Raw genomic sequence first — 12,393 nt, 5'->3', positions numbered from 1 at the left:
ATGGCTTTCTTGAACAGGATTTGGAACACTTTGTGGGCCTGGTTGTAGTAGACAGTTATGTCTACTACAGGTGATAGCTGGAGATCTCCTGGATTACAACTGATCTCCAGGCAACAGAGATCAGTTCCCCTGGAGAAAATGGCTGCTTTGAAGGGTGAACTCTATGGAATTATAGCCCTTTGAGGGCCCTCCCCAAACCCCACCCTCTCCAGGCTCTGCCCCCAAAAATCTCCAGAAATTTCCCAACATGGACCGGGCAATCTTAGCCTACGTTCTTGCTTGCTTCTCAAATACTGCTTTGTTGCTAGCTTGACAGTTTGCATAGCAAAAGCAAAACTACCTCAAGACATTGATAGATTTATTGCTCTGTGGTTTGGGATTTGATTTGTGGCACAAAAGGTTCTCAAAAGGTCAGCCACTCTGACTATGGTTGCCCACTCTCAGGTGGCAATTTGGGGGTGGAGCCTGGGAAGGACAGCATTTGGAGTGGGAAGAGCAAAGCGGTCCAAAGCAGCTATTTTCTCCAAGGGAACTGATCTCTGTAGGCTAAGATTAGTCGTAGTTCTGGGAGATCTCCAGGCCCCAATTGAGGGTTGGCAACCCTAATTCTAACACTAAGTTGTGAACGAACATTCAGAAAGCCTCCAAAATGCCCCTCAGGTCTTTCCCTTTTAGAGATTACCATTACTAATGAAGAACTCTCATATCTCTATAGAGATAATAGCATCCTAGACAATCTTCAATGGGGACTACTATAAAGCAAATTCTTTTCTAGCACATTCACGTGTTACAGTTTAATGGGGACCAAAGTCATTATTATTTGGTTGTTGTGGGTTTTCCGGGCTGTATTGCTGTGGTCTTGGCATTGCCAAGACCACAGCAATACAGCCCAGAAAATCCACAACAACCATCGTTCTCCGGCCGTGAAAGCCTTCAACAATACATCATTATCATTTGCTTTAACTCTCCCTCAGCTTTATGTCATAGGCTTTTGCTTTAACTCACTTTGAGATTTATCACCCTGTATTTTGCTTAATATAAGATTGTCTGTTCTTATGGAAATAGTCAAAATATTGCACCATTCTTTGTCAGCATGTGGGATGCAGATAAAACAAAAGTACCTTCCCCTGTTCAATGAAAACAAACAACTCAGGAGTGCTCCCACAAGGAGCTGATTATAGGATCAGGGGCTAAGTGTGAGCCAATATCCTTGAGAGAATGTGAAAACTTTTTCTACTAACAGTCTTTAAAAGAGCAAATAAGCTCTGTTGGTTGAAGGGGAAAGAGAAATTATCCCTGCTCGTTTACTATAAAACATACAAGCTTGTTTTTAAACCAAACTACATGCAGTGCTATTGTACTTACTGGATTTTTTTCAAAAATTAGTCTCTCTGCGACATTTCACCTTAATAATATTTTGCCTTTTAATATTTCTCACTTAATGAAAAATGCAAAGCAATGTTAGTCTTGGGTAATAAGAGAAAACATCAACACACATGAAGGTAGTGGTGTCCAGATACGGCAGCTTCCAAAAATACAACTGGCTCATGTTTTATTTGGAATAGTAAAGCCAGTCTCATAAGGTAACAAGAGTGACAATCACAAGAAGAGCATATACTGAATGGATGAGCAACTGCCAAAATCAACAAGCCCCACCATCCTTCCTATTCAAACCATGGATTTGAACTGCTCTGAACAGTAAATATTTAAATCTTTTTTTTTAAAGAGAGAGAATTAAATATTGGTGATTTTGAATGACTAATCGCTAGAAACTGGACTTAAAAATATGCCTACTGCCGCTCACATACAGAAAAGAAACTGAAAAGGTCCTGTAATATATTACTTTCCCTGTGGGCATATTCCTGACTGGTATAGCCCAGGCAAGTCAGATCTTGGGAGCTAAGTTAGCCCTGGTTAGTAACTGGATGGGAGACAACCAAGGAAGACCAGGGTATGCAGAGGCAGGCAATGGCAAACCACCTCTGTTAGTCTCTTGCCATGAAAACTCCGCTGGGGTTGCCATAAATCAGGTATGACTTGAGGGCGCTGTCCACCACCATTGGCGTATTAATTAATTTTGAATGGTGATTGGAGATTAAGCTATTTGTTATGTTAGGTTTCTTGAGCTCCATGTGATTTCGAGCTCTAAATTCATAATATCCTCTGTAGGTGTGTAAGGGCATAACTACAGATTACTTTTGACATGGTGCTTCCTCTGAAAATGACATTTCCATGTCAAATTGTCCTTCTGTCCAAAACAATACATAGGATTACAGGATTACTTATTCCATGTTGTGATATCATCATAGTTTCACTGCCTCCATTTCACATCACTGATAGGAATCTGAATATAATGAAATGATTACAGCATTGTGGTACTGTGTGTTGTCACTGGATATGTGTAGCCTGGACACACGTCTGTGTGAATAAGACTCACTTTCCAACTGAAGTCCATAACTATTACAAAATAGTCCAATGTAAGGAAGCAAACATCTTTCTAACACCATTCCTTGCCTAGGGAATTCTTGGCTCAGGTTTTTAACACTGGGGATAAACTCACAATTCCAAGTATGGACCCCATATATTGGGAGCTATGAGTATGACTAAGTAAGGAAGCACTACTACAGATTTGGAAGGAATAATATTAGATAGGATAAAATCAGAAATTAAGTTTATTAAGAGGAATAATAAATATAATCTCAGTGTAGGAGAATTAGTAAATCTAAGCAATAAAATCATACCAAAATATAATATCCAGTACCCAATAGAGAGCAAGTTAGAGCAAAGGGAGAAATGTATAGCCACCAGTCCAAAGGTCTAGTGTCAGTCCAAAGGCTGACACAGGGTCCAGGCAGGTGACCAGCAAAAATCTAAATAGGAGAATAATAAGTGCATCACTATTGTATCTGAGGGATCCTGTCCTCGGTGTGATGGTAATAGGTATGGACATCTGTAGGCTGCCACTGGCAGCAGAAGGAGGGAAGATGCTGCTGCTTGCTTCAAATGGTCCATTAAGCATTTGTCAGCTTTACTCCTCACTCTGGAAGGGAAAGTTAACTCTTTCTTTGTTGAGATAGCAACATCAAAAGGTAACCAGGGTTCATGTAAGCAGCTCAAAAGAACATAGCCACTCTTTCTCTAAGTAAAAAAGAGAGAAGACATTTAATTAAGTACCAGATAAGTAGGATTTGGGTGCACAGAAACAGTACAGATCTAATCAAGGAGTCTAATGGACTCAATAAATAAAAAGAAAAGTATAAAATAAAAGCCTATATACATCAACTAGGTAGATATTCTGGTGGGAGTGGAGGTATGGCAGAGGGGTTCAATCTTTCTTGCTTGCTCCACCAGCTTCGATGGGTGGGTCACAACAGAACAAAGAAGAACTGTTTTGGACTATCTGTCTTAGATTATTTGAACCCTAGCGCCTCTCAATTGGTTTAATTACCAGCTGGAAAACTGGATTCACCCTACTCACCTGGGAAGGTTGTCCAATCTGAAGATGCTTGGGGACCAATTCACAGGTCATTTTTCTAGGTGGACTAGATACTGTATACAGTTCAGAACTATCAAACTCTGTAGTGACTCTAGCAATCTCTCCAGGTAGTAAGATACATCTCCTTGACACCTTCCTACCAGTGGCAACATTCTGGGGGTTTGGCTACATAGGCAACTGTCCAGTTCCAATGCCAGCCTTGGAATTTTCTCCAAGCCCCATGGAGGCAACCCAGCAAGCCAATGCTGGGGGTACTTACCCAGCAGGGATGAGGGTACAGGGTGACAGGACACGCGAAAGGCGGCACTAGGACCAACAGGACAAGTGGCCTGGTGGTGGTCAGGATGCTCCTGGGCATCTGCAGGATGCCCAGGGTGGCTCCTCTGATAGACAGCCCAACAGGATCTGGGGAAGAAAGGCCAAGTAGCTTTGTGGTGCCAGGCTGGATGTCAGTAAAGTAGGTGTGGGGCAGCTCAGCAGCCAAGGCAGGGAGAGTGGCGGAGGCAGGGAAGCACCCTAACAAGGCCCATCTGGGGGCCAGGAGGGAATTCAGGCAGGTGTGGCTGCTTAGAGAGGTCCAGGCAGCAGCCCAACTGCTGGGGATGAGGATGGGGGGAGTTGAAAGTGTTGAGGGGAATTGATGGGGGGATAAAACAGGGAGTCACAACATGCTGGGGTGGAGAGGGTACCTCAGGAGCCAGAATCTAACCAAGAGAGCAAAGGGGATACCCAGGTGATGACACAACCTGCCCTACTCTCTTTGGCTTGGGATCTTCAGTACCTAGCTGGTGGGAGCGGGGTCATGACGGTGGATGGTGAGGAGTAGGCAACAGTGCATGTGGGCATCACAGCAAGCTGCTTCATCTTATTTACAAAAGAAAAGCATTTTTAAAGGGGATTAGCTGGACTGTCACCACAGTCATATGGGGCACAACCTGCTCATAAGAGACGGGTAGCTTTGGAACACTCAAAAGTGCACTTGGTTTCCTTTTTACCCTATAACTGGGGGACAGAATCCTTCCCCCAAAATCAGAAGATAAAGTCAGATGTGTATCCATGAAGGGATAGATCCAAATCAAGTAAAACTGGAATGGTTCTGAGAAGGGGATTGGTTTGTACAGCAGTTTGAAACTTGGTTAAAGGTGGGACAAAGACAGCTGTCCCAAATATGGGCTTAGATCCTGGGGAAGGCAGTTGAATAGGCAATACTAACAAAAATATCCTGACAAGATATGGAAATCCTTGATTAAGGATCTGAATATTATTTGGGGGGGGGCAGGGGGGAGTATAGGACTCCCTGGGATGCCTTTCAGCTCCAGTGAGCATGATGAATTCAAGTGTGGCCCTTTATCTATATGGGATGGAACAGTGCAACAGGAAGGATGAGACAAGATAATTCACTTACAAACTTATCCATAAAAACTGTTTCATCTACCACTTGACCAACTCATTCAGTGCCTGTTGCTTATTTCTAGAGTGGAAGATTAAGCAGAGACATATTTGCTGAACACTTTGTGCCTTTCTAGAGGCAAAAATTGCTGCATTGTTCCAGATATAAGGATACAAAGCTCAAATATCTAGAAAACTTTCCTTGCACAAAGGATTGTTGGCACAACCAACAGGAAATTGATTATTTTTATGAGGACATATGCTACTGAATGGGCCTATGTTGTTCACATTTGAAGTGTCAAGCACACTACCATTTTTAAACTCAAATAAGATTTATGATAACAGATAACTGTTATGAAAAGTGACCTCTTGATTGCTATATTTTTATTTTATTTATTATTTTTAAGGTCTTGGAAAATAAATATATTCTGGACAAGGTTTAACTATGTTTTGCTAAGTTTGTTCGAATTCCATGTTTCTAGACCAATTTGCTGATAAATTTTATTTAATTATTTTCTCTAAAGTAAAAATGACCTCTTGTTCCCTTAATCTGACATGCCCCATTAGTAATAATAATAACATTCAATTTATATACAGCCCTTCAGGATAACTTAATGCCACACTCAGACTGGTTTACAAAGTGTGTTACTATCTGCACGACAATCACCCGGTGAAGTGGGTGGGGCTGAGAGAACTCTGAGAAGCTGTGACTGATCCAAGGTCACCCACCTAACTTCAAGCAGAGGAGTAGGGAATCAAACCCAGTTATCCAGATTAGAGTTCTGCCACTCTTAACTACTATACCAAACTAGAAGGAAACCAATATCCCTATTACGAATGTGGAAGTGAAAATATTCAAATCATATGAATTTATTATTATTGATGCAGTTTTATTTATAAGAAACAGTACTTTCAAAATACGTTATCTTTTTCGAAAACGACGATGAAAAGAAAATGAATAAAGCAAAGTTAGTTGGGGGAAAAACCTATTACTGTACTGATAAAGTAGCTAGCAGGTTTTCTCCTCTATGATCTATCATTATTTGAATTTTACTGGCATGGCTGCAAAAGAATCTGCATCACAGTGCCACTAGTTTGCAGCTGGCAATATGCACAAGTTTCCCAAAGGAATAGTACAGCTAAATGAGGGTGATGATGTGCAATTAATTTAAGTTCTTTGGCAGGGAAAAAACAAGGCTCAGTGTTTTAAAAAGTATTAAAAATAAACATGTTAGTGTCTCTGATGATCCCCCAGAAACTGAAATGCAGAGTCTGTCGATGATTTATTTATTTTAATGAACTGGTTTCAATTCATGTAACCAACAGTGCTTGAGACACACAGAACCTGTGAACAGTATCAAGCACAAGCTCTCAAAAATTAGGGGGTAGAGATTGCTACCTTAGCCGGAATGAAGAGACAGACACAGGCTTGGAGGTAAAGGGCCGTTTATTAATATAACAATAAATATAACTATAACTAAGGCAAGGGCCAACTAAGCGGTACAGGTCAAGCCACGGGGTCAACCCTGGACCTCCGCCTTGACCTGTGTGGGCGAGCCCCAAAGCCCCGGGTGTAGGCCATCCATAGAATGACTGCAACCCGGCCAGCCAGGCGAATGGATCCCCCCGCAAGCTCCTAACGCCCCAGCCGTACAGCATGAGGGAAGGGCTTGCCCCTGGGGATCCCCGCAGGCGTCTGCCTGTGCTGTGGTAGCCGTCACAAGCATACCGCACTGATGGCAGACCCTGTTCCCACATGGGTAAATGCCACTGGGTGCTCACCGGCCCGCTCCCTATTCCCGAGAATCTCCTGCCAAGGGACCTACACAGCACCACCCAGGCCAAAACCTCTACCCCAGCCATCAGTGCAAGGTAGGCGAAAAAACCCCTGCACCCAAAGCCAATATAGTGCAGAGGCAAAAAATTCCTACCTGGCTCTGGAACAGCAGCCGGCTAATCCTGCACTGAGACAGGGCGAGGTGGGTGGGCCGAAGCAGAAGGCGACTGCTGGCTGGGAAAGCGGAGCCGCCTGTAGGCGTTGGCTCCGCCCCCAGCCAAAAGACCCGTATGCCCGGGAAGGGAGTCTGCCCCTCCCTCCAGGCAAGGCAGCAATAAACGGCACCCAGCTTAAGCAGCTTTGCTGCAGCTGGGTGTGCCGAATTGCTACCTTAGCCGGAATGAAGAGACAGACACAGGCTTGGAGGTAAAGGGCCGTTTATTAATATAACAATAAATATAACTATAACTAAGGTAAGGGCCAACTAAGCGGTACAGGTCAAGCCACGGGGTCAACCCTGGACCTCCGCCTTGACCTGTGTGGGCGAGCCCCAAAGCCCCGGGTGTAGGCCATCCATAGAATGACTGCAACCCGGCCAGCCAGGCGAATGGATCCCCCCGCAAGCTCCTAACGCCCCAGCCGTACAGCATGAGGGAAGGGCTTGCCCCTGGGGATCCCCGCAGGCGTCTGCCTGTGCTGTGGTAGCCGTCACAAGCATACCGCACTGATGGCAGACCCTGTTCCCACATGGGGAAATGCCACTGGGTGCTCACCGGCCCACTCCCTATTCCCGAGAATCTCCTGCCACCGCAAGGGCCAAGCCTCTGCTTAGGCCCTGGCGCCCCACAGGTGGCTCAAAGCCAACCTCAACCCTTGCCGAAAATCATCAAGGAAGATATCGTTGCCCTCTGGTGACAAGTGTACACCATCCTTCCTGTAAAGGTGGGCAAGTTCGGCCCTTATCCTAGGGTGTGGCAAGTAAATCCCCAAGCCTTCCCCCAAGGGTTTCTTCATAGCTCTGTTGGCCTTGCGGCGGGCCCGTTCAATGGCCCGTGTATCCAAGGCCTCCCGCCATACCCGGCGTTGCAGTATCTCGGACCAGAAAATAAGCACTCCCGGCCAACGGCGGCTTATTTCCTGAAGGTCATCAGTTGCCTGCAGTGACAGGGCCTTTCCCTGTACTAACCCAAGGTCATTTCCCCCAAGGTGAATGACCAGAATATGCGGGGGCGGACCAGTCCGCCCCCTAAACAAGAGAGGTAACAAACCAGGCCAACGCAGGCCCCGCCGACCCAGCCATTCAACCGTGGCCACAGCACTCAGCCCCCACTGGGATCCGATCGGTGTTCTCCTAGCTTGATGGGCAGCCCAGAACACCATGCTGTGTCCGCAAATCAGGATACTGCGCTTCCCCAGGACCGACGCCGCACCTAGGAAAGAGCAGTTAGTGTAGGCAATTAATACTGCGGCAGAGGGCGGACATAGGAGCGAAACGCGCCTGACCGCCACCTGCCTACCCTCTGTATGGCCCGCTGGGTGTACCCCATAGCAGCAGCCGTAGAGGCGGCCCCAATCCGAAAAGAATGGGTGCCAAACTTAACCCCTACCAGTCCCAGCTTACCAAGGGCCTTTTCCGTAACCGCCCAAAACTGTAAACGGGTCAAAGGTGCCCCATCCCTATGGCAAAACAGAACCCCTTGGGCCTCCCCACGGACTCTCACATAGTCCCGCAAAGCCTGGACCGGGCACAGCTCACGGTCTGTGCAAGGCCCCAAGAGCAGGGTGGCCCCCCGCTGTTCCTGGTCCGTTTTAGATCTGCGGATCCGAATGGATACCTTGTCACCTACGAAGGAAATATCTCATGCTAACAAAGCCCGGTTGGAGGCATCCCAGCGGGAATGAACCACCAATTCACTAACCCGCAAGGCCCCAAAAAAAGCAACCAAAGAAACTGCGTGGAAGAGCCTCTGCTCAAAACGCGAAGAGCAAACCTCAGCCCAAGTTGCTCCCAGCCCTTTAAGCACCGACGGGGAAATGGGCTGCCTCTGGTCCCTAGAGGGCCCAGCTTCCCTGGACCAACCCTCTAACATCTTACGTATCCGAAAATCCCCAGTGTCTTCACGCAGGCCACGTGCCTTGCTGAAGAAGGCCAGAGCAGCTAGCTGGCCCCTAATAGACTTGACAGAGAGGCAACGCCCCCGCTGCGCCACGCAGAATTGAATCAGGTGCTCGGCAGGGACAGGCCAAAGCTCCTGGAGTCCTACCGTCCTCCTAAACTCAGTGAACTGCCTGATAGCCCGATCATAAGCTTTCCGTGTGCTGGGGGCTAAGGCTAACTGGATTGCCCGGCTTGCTTCTGCCTCCCAAGCTGCCACAGCTCCATGGGCATCCGCGCTGGCCGGCGATCAGCTTCTGGGGCCAGGTGCCAAAACCGTTCCATCTGTTGGCGAGACAAAGCGTCCGCCACCCCATTACTCATTCCAGGAACATGCCTGGCCCTAAATAATATATTCAGCTGTAAGCATTTAAGGGTAAAGGCCCGCACCAGCCTCATCACCCTAGGTGATTTTGAAGACAAGGAGTTGACCACATGCACCACCGCTAGGTTATCACACCAGAAGTGTACCGTGCTGTTAGCCAACTCCTGTCCCCAAAGCCACACCGCCACCAGCAAAGGAAAAAATTCCAAAAATGTCAAGTCTTTAGACAGTCCCCGCTGTGCCCAATCTGCGGGCCAGCGTTCAGCACACCAATGGCCCCTGAAATAAATCCCAAATCCCAAGGATCCAGAGGCATCAGAGGTAACCTGAAGCTCAGCTTCAAGCAACAAGTCCTCTCTCCAAAACGTCACCCCATTGAAAGACCGCAAAAATTCCTGCCAGACCCGAAGATCACTCTGAATACCCTTGCTCAGACGCAACCTGTGATGAGGAAACTGCAATTTCCCCATGGCATCACAAAGGCGCCTCAAAAATGCCCTACCCGGAGCAATGGCCTTGCAGGCAAAATTCAGGTGCCCCACCAACTGCTGCAATTCGAGGAGAGTAACCTTACTCCGACCCTTAAATTCTTCCACTCTACTCTTAAGGTCCTCAACCTTATCAGCAGGGAGCCGGAAAGACTGCTGGACTGTATCCAGCTCAATGCCTAGAAAAGTTAAAACAGTGGAGGGGCCCTCAGTCTTCTCATGTGCCAAAGGAACCCCAAGTTCCTTGGCAAGCCCCACAAAGCCAGCCAATAGCCTGGCACATTGCCCAGTACCAGCTGGCCCACAAAACAAAAAATCATCAAGGTAATGACAGGTATCAGGGCAAGCCATGCGGCGCCGCAACTCCCATTCCAAAAAGGAACTGAAGCGCTCAAATGCCGCACACGATATGGAGCAACCCATGGGGAGGGCCCTATCCATATAAAATTTGCCCTCAAACGAAAACCCTAACAGATCAAAATCCCCGGGGTGTACTGGCAGGAGGCGAAAGGCTGACTTGATGTCGCATTTTGCCAGTTCCGCCCCTACACCACACCTCCGCACCACTTTGACCGCCTGGTCAAAGGATGTGTAACGGACTGAACAAAGATGCTCTGGGATGGCATCATTCACCGACCCGCCCTTGGGGAAAGACAAGTGGTGTATAAGGCGGAATTCACCAGCCGCCTTTTTAGGCACCACCCCCAACGGAGAAACCCTCAAACCAGGAACAGGAGGGGTGTCGAAAGGGCCGAGGACCCGGCCCTCCGCGCATTCCTTCGCAATCTTGGCCCGTACCACACCTTCCATGCCAGCCACTGACCGAAGGTTGGCTGACATGAAAGGCTCCCTTTGGCCCTGAAAAGGAATACGAAAACCAAACTCAAACCCGGCCAACAGGTACTCAGCATCTCTGCGCCAGGGGTACAAACGCAACAGGTGCCTAAGGACCTTCAGCCTTACCGGGCTGGGTCCCTTTACCAGGTCCTTGCTGATTGCTGCCCCCCCCCAAAGCGCTTTCCCCCACCCCCTTGCCTGGACTTAGGGCATGCAGAGTATGGGTGGGGGCCACCGCAGGAAGGACACTCATGTCGGTACTTACAAGCCTTCCGATTGCATTGCCCCTTGGATGTGAAATCCCAACAGAGCAGCCGGGGTTGAACCTGCTGCCCCGCGGGGGCGCGGGAACCAGATGCCGGTTGGGAACGTTGAATAAGATGGCCACTGTCAGACCTATCCCCAGAATTAGGTTTGGCCGGGGACATGACCTGCAACCAAAGCTGCTGGTGCACCTGGTCCCACGGCAGGCCAGGATTCATAGCAGCACGCATCCTGAACTCCTCATCATACTGGAGCCAGGCCACCCCCACAAATCCGGTGTATCCCTTGTAAATAATGTCTATATATTGAAAAAGAGACACAGCCCTCCAAGGCTGCGCTCTGGCCAATACCCCGGCATAAATCAAGAACCCCGGTAACCAATTTGACCAATTGCGGTCCACCTTTCTGCGCTTAATCTTTTCTTTATCTCTGTCATCCAAATCATCTTTATCCTTCTTCTCCAGTTCCCTGAAGAGAAGGGTAAAGACATCCACATACTCCCCTTTTAATATTTTCTCCCTGGTGGCTTGAGTTAAGTGGTCACCGAGGGGTAAAGCCGTATCCCCGAATGGTAATGCTCTGTACGGCACCATTCCATAAGGCAATTGCCAACAGGGGGGGGAACCCCACTGACACCCATAACCGTATGGCAAGCCCCCAGACTGGGGTGCAGAGGATGTAGAAGCACAAGGTGCCTGCTGCTGGCCATAAGAAGTGCTCGCCCCACTCTGCCAGGTTGCAGGAACCGCCGGGGGCCAAGCAGGGATGAAATGTTGTGTAACTGGTGAAGAGCAGCCAGGGGGCGCGGAGGCAGTGGACTGACCCCAGGGCCCCCAAGGCCAGGTGCATGCCTGGGAAGGCTGAACAGACTTACCCTCCTGCACCGCTGGCTCAACCGCTATGGCCACCTGTCCACAGTCCACAATGGACTCCTGCTCGGCTTCAGTCCCTTGTACCTCTTCAGGCGGCATGGCCACACCCTGGCTGTTGCCAGGTTCACCACGCTCAGATGCTGCTGCCTCCTCCAGAGCAGAAATACGCTTCAAGATATCCCTCTGAAATACAGCATCAGAAACCTTTTTAGTGGGTCGGCGTGCCCGAACCCCAGAGCCCCCAGGCTGAGAGCTGGCACGGGCTTGTTCCAAAGCAGCTAGCCTGTCCAGCAGCTCCTGCCTGCTGGGTCCACCATCCTCCTCATCCAATGAGGACAATGGCGCAGGGGGAGGCCTCTTTGCAGGACGCTTGGCAGGCTGTTTGCCCTTGGAAGGGCCCCCGCCCTTTTTGGGAGGCATGCTGTGGTAAAACAAAGTGGCCACCAAGCACCTTTACACTCAAGGTGGCCCCCAATAGATGAGTTAAGGCTGGCCCGAGAGCACAGCACTAAACAGAGCCACCAAACGCCCCCGAGCAAGCCCACAGGAAAAATTAACACCCCCTGCAGCCAACTCCAAACACAGCAATTGCCAACAGGGGGGAGGATATGAAGGGGGGGGGTTGTGGACAGGCCACCCCACTTAGGCCCAGCCCCGCTGCTCCCTCAATGGCAAAAGCCCCCACACAGGCTCCAAGAAGGGGGGGCACTCCTCCAAAACGGCCAAAAGGCCGCACTGCCACAGAGTAAAGGCCGCGCTGCCGCGGCGTAGAGGCTGCGCTGACGCAGCT

The sequence above is a fragment of the Eublepharis macularius genome, chromosome 10, assembly GCF_028583425.1.
Source record: "Eublepharis macularius isolate TG4126 chromosome 10, MPM_Emac_v1.0, whole genome shotgun sequence".
NCBI classification, from domain to species: Eukaryota; Metazoa; Chordata; class Lepidosauria; order Squamata; family Eublepharidae; genus Eublepharis; species Eublepharis macularius.
This window is presented reverse-complemented; position numbering follows the sequence as displayed.